The sequence below is a fragment of the Athene cunicularia genome, assembly GCF_003259725.1.
Source record: "Athene cunicularia isolate RWA chromosome 3 unlocalized genomic scaffold, athCun1 chr3_part1, whole genome shotgun sequence".
Classification (NCBI taxonomy): Eukaryota; Metazoa; Chordata; class Aves; order Strigiformes; family Strigidae; genus Athene; species Athene cunicularia.
In genome coordinates, this window is record NW_020799097.1 from 116652659 (window position 1) to 116658026 (window position 5368).

Below are 5368 nucleotides of genomic sequence, written 5' to 3' on the forward strand. Positions count from 1 at the left end.
CCGGAAAAGGTTTAGTGTCATTCAAAGGCGCGCCGCCTTCGGTTCGCAAAGCGCGGGCGCGGGGGCCGCCGCCTTCTGGTTGGGCAGCAGCTCGGCGTGACGCGCGCGGCCGAGCGCGGCTTTTGAGGCGGCTGAGGGGGACAGCGTGCGCCCTGCGGGCGGCCCGCGGCGCCCTGGGGCGCTGGTGCCCGAGAGAGTAAAGGACATTCTTGAGGTTTTTGCCCTACTTGGAGTAGTTGACGCCCCGTTAGCGATGAGAGGCTATTGCTGTGGGAGTGTAGCCATGAGTGGGGTGACGCGAGCCTGTGTGAGGGGGCGGTGTGGGGCTGCGTGGCGATGGCGGGCGTTGCCTCACAGGTCTCCTCTGGAGCGGCGGCGGTCAGTGAGGTGTTGGTGAGCCTGCACATGGGGCGCTGCCTTGGTCCCTAGGGCGGCAGGCGGTGAGATGCTCGGCTGTAAAGAGAGCTGTGTGGCCAGGAGGGGCAATGGTGAGGGGTGGGTGCTGGCCTGTCCCTTACCCAGGCAGTCCTGCTCCTTCCACCAAGGCCTGTGCATGTTGAGAGGGTGGTATGTGTGTGCCCTTCTGTTGTTAACTAAAACGTCTTGCGAACTTTTGTTTTGTCTCGCTAAAAACTTTTTATTGAGAATAAATTAGGCCAAGTCTAAAGCTCCCAAGCAAGTCTTAGAAAGTTCTTCTGACTGCTTTTACGGTAACATGATGTTCATAGAGTACTCAGTTTGCTGCAGCACCTGTATTCCTTGATTTCTCGCAGCTGCCTCCCACAATGTGGTTCAGGCAAGGTTGGTATGGCCACAGATAAATCTTGGAACTGTATGAGGAGTGCTTGTCTACTAGATGTGATGATGGCTGATCTCAGGGCAGAGACTGGCTTTCCACTCGTGACACAAACTCAACTGGCTCTGGTTGTGTGTCTTATTGCTACCTGAGGGAGCAGAAGAGTGTGCTTACTAACTTTCATAGGGAAAAACTGAAGCAGCGGAGGTATTCAGTACCTGTGTATGTGTTTCTTCACAACTTTATCCCTTTATTTGGAAACTTAATAGCTATAGGAAGCTTATAAAATTATTAATTTTTGTGAGGAGTATAATATGAAGTATTTAAATGTTGTGCTTAGAACAAGTTTTGCAGTTTCCATCACATTGTCTAAAGCAAAACCTTCCCTTTGATAATGATTTTGGGACAGCAATACATGGTCATACTTCTTGGAGAAGTGATAGTTTTGAGTTGTACAATGCGATGTCCTCTTGGTGGTATCCAAAGGGAACTTTCTTTGTAGCACTATGCCATGGTGCTCACCTGTGGTATGGCCAGGTGTATGGGAGGAAAGCTTATGCTTAAGCTCCTTTGCACAATTCAAAAGAAAAAAAACAATACTTTCTTCTATGTGTTTAGCTAGAGACTTCACAGAGTCTTTTCTTTTAGAAATGCTGACTTTTGCTCCTGAAACCAGACTCTTTTTACATTGTCATCTCTTTTTCTGGACTGAAAAACTAAGCCTGCAGTTGTCTTTGAGAAACTGGACAAAATTTTAACTTTTGTGGGATTTTAAGGAGTGTGAGGGGTTTTTGTTTGCTTTATTCAAGATGGAAGAATAGCAAAGATATGGAAGTTCTAGTACTGGTCTAGAAAAAGTTTAAATTGTCCTTAGCAGTCCTATGGAATACTCCAGAGTAGTCAGTGGTATATACAGAGGTTAGTTTTTGATACCAGTATTGTTCGCCAAGCTACTTTCTTAGACTGTAAAGTATATCAAGTGGTGAAATGAAATTGTGCTAATATAAGTTAATGGACTATCACAACAAAAACTATCCCTTTAATTTCTGACTGTTGAGCTACTTAAAGTTACAGAAATGAATTGGAAAATGGAGAGACATAGTAAGATCTGTTCTCCTATATCAACATGTATAATTTCTTTATCAATTATTTTAACTGGTCTGCCCTGGTAGTTGTCTGAGCTCCTGGCATGTGAAGTATAAGCCTCTCAGTTACTGTTTGTTTTTTGTCTAGAGGCATAAGAAGCTTTTGGTTGAACCAGCTAGGATAAGTTCTCTGTGGCTTTGTTAAAAATGTGTAGCAGAACTGAATGGAGTGAGTATAGAAAAAATACTCTGTGATAGTGTGCTTGGGATAATAAGCAGGGTGAGACACCGGCGGGGTGGGGGGGAGGAATCTGGAAAATGGCTTTGGGATCATGCCATAAGCTGTAACTGAAAACACAAAGTGTTCAGTAACATTAGAATGATTAGGTGTTCAAGCTACCTATGTCGTCTTTATTTACTTTTTTACTATTGTATAATGGGGGTTTTGTTGGCAAAAGCATTTCAGTGTTTGTTTTCTTAAGCTCAAGGATGATTACAGCACCAGCTTAATAAAGATTTTTCTCGAGTTTTTCTATATGAATATTGAAGTTTTATGGGAGAACATTGGTAACCTTAGTGGAACAATTTATTCTCTACAGCTTATGTAATTTTCATTGTATTGTAGATGGTAACTATGTATATAATGTTTTGAATTCTTGCTGGCAGTATCTTAAAGATTACCTTTAAATCTTCATGCTTCTTTACAAATCAATAAGCTTGTACAGAAGAGTTTAAGCTGTTTAAATGGGAGCTAACCCATTGAACTAGGAGTCTATCAACAGGTTTATGTATATTCATGCTGGGAGCTTACTCCTTTATGTTAAATGAACTAAGCTACTAGCTCTGCCATACTATGTGAAATCATGGAATTGCAAAGTGTATGTCATAGTTCAGGATCGAACTGAGGCGTGATACCCTCTCAGGAGGTTATTTGTGGGGTGCATTTCAGTTTTAGCTGAAGATACTTTTCAGATCTCAGTCCAGAAAAAGACAAGATTTTGCCTAATTAATACTAGATATTGAGCAACGATGTGATGTGTTTCTTGCTTGAACAGGCACTTCCTCACTGGTAGAGAATGACCAAGGAGAAAGTCTGTCCAAACAAAATCAATAAATCAAAGTTTAGCCTAGAAAGAGTAGGCTTCTTTTATATAGGAAGACTGGCTTCAGTGTAGTTGCCTTCCCTAATACTAATGCTGTAGAACACTGGGCATGATCATGAAGAAAATCAACTCATAAAGATCACCTCTAAATTACCATTGCCATGAAGATTGTATCCTAGCAGAAGGGAACTCAGCAGTCAGGGGCTGTGCTGTTGCTTCTAAGTCACAAAAAGGAAACTTGTGTCTTTTTGATGTCTGTTAGCTTTCTACCCTTTCAGATAGTGTGGTTTTGGCCACGGAACATGGACTCTGCTCAAAAATTGTGTTTTCTCCATACAATTTTTTTATTCTGTTCCTTCTGTGAAATGTAATGACTTAAGGTTAGGCTTCTGTAGTAATCCCTAAGAGATTTCTAGCAGTATGCAAATCATAACATACTTCAATAAATAAACTGTATTTACATGTACTTAGACTGTTCTAATAACTATGGTTCACGACTGCCCTACAAGTTCTGAAAGTCCTGTGGGGATTCCAGTTCCTCAGTCTTCATTTTGTGGGTTTGTGTTATGTGGCTTCTTTGCATACAGTTCTGGGATGGCTGGGGAAATAACACTTGTATCCAAATACGCATTTATGTTTCAGGCAGAAGCTGAGGAGATGCAAGACCGTGTGATACCAAATTAGGTTCTGTGTGGTGTATTATTGGAGAAGTAGCCACATCACCAGGAGAGTCACAGAGCAGGAGGTGTGATGGAAACTTCTGTATCACTGGAGGTCACCTTAGTTCAGGACCCACGTTTATGTGATGTCTCTGTAGTTAGTGAGTTCACAAATTGTGACATATTCTGCTCTATAAATTAGACTTTTTTCTGACAAGCAACAGTTGTCTTAAAGCAGTCACAGCGGAGGGCTGCTTGTTTGTTGGTTTTTTCCCTGTACTTAATTCACAAACCAAATCTCCTGGAAAGATTTTTGCAGCATTCAAGGACTTGAGAGCTGGAATGTGAACACTTGCTTTTTTTTAATCATGTGTAAATGTGAGTCCTGTAACATCTCTTTAAGATGGTAGCAAAGTGCTTTACTTAATGTGCCTTGTTTCTTTTACTGTGGTGGGTTGGCTGGTGTAAGAACTACAAAATCTGTTGGTTTTGCCGTGTGACATAATTGAAGATAGTATTGTAGTTGATGGAATTAAATTTGCAAGTGTTTCAGATAGAATGGATAGACATAGCAAGCTGTTGATGGGTTAAAAACAGAGCTGTAACTCTAGCACTTAGAACAAACAGTGTATCTATGTGTGTTTTGATGTTCTAGCTGGTCCTGGTGTTCAAAACAGACTGATCTAAGAGACCAAAAAGTGTAGGTTTTTTTAACCCCTTCGGCTTATGCTGAAGGTTTGCTTCTGTTTATTATTTTGGTTGGGTTTTTTCGTGCAGGACAAAAGTGTAAATCCTTGAAACTGGTTTGTTAAACTTAATGTTAACTATTTCTCTTTAAGACAGAAGAGCAGATGCAGTTTTTCACATTTTCATCAAGTGATGGTAACACCCCAGAATGAAATAATGAATTGTAATTGTAATGAAATAATGAAATTAATGAATTGTAATAGTAAAAACACAGTGGGGCTTAGTTTTATGAATTTGTTAGTTAAGTCCTGTGTTTGAGCAGAGCGATAGTTCCTAGCTCTTCTGTAGTAGGAGGTTGTATCACTGGCTCTGCTTATCTCAAATAACATATATTTTAATCTTTTTTAGAAATGGCCCTCTTATTTTTATGCAAGCCGTGGCTGAACGCACTGTACTATGAGAAAATAGAGTACTTCTCATCTCTCTTCCATAGGACCTAGGTAAAGGCTGGTTCAGAAACTGAGGGAAGTCATGTGAAAAGCAGCTCTTTTAACAGGATGAGTGTATTTGGATCTCAACTTTTCTGACACATACTATTGGTAGTTGTTGTAAGCTTATGCTCACTGTTTTGTTACTGCTGTTCCCTGTCTGTTGGCTCCTTTATTAGATGTTCAGTCTGGTATTTAGGCCTTGCTGAAATCAATAGGAAAATTTGCTTGGGTTTCAGGTCAGCAGTGTGCCCTGGTAGTGATAAAAGCTAACTGCATACTAAGCTGTATCAGCAGCAGCATAACCAGTAGATCAAGTGAAGTGATTACTCCTCTCTACTTGCCTCTAATTAGCTGCATCTGGAACACCATGCCTGGTTTTTGGTACATCAGTACAAGAAAGTTGTTGAAACTCCATGTGAGGCCAGCTACAACGTGGAGGAGAGGCTGAGGGAGCTGTACTTATTCAGCCTAGAAGAGAGATGGGTGAGGGGAGATCTAATTGCAGCCCCCTGTACCTAAATTGAGCTTACAAGAAAGAGTGAGCATT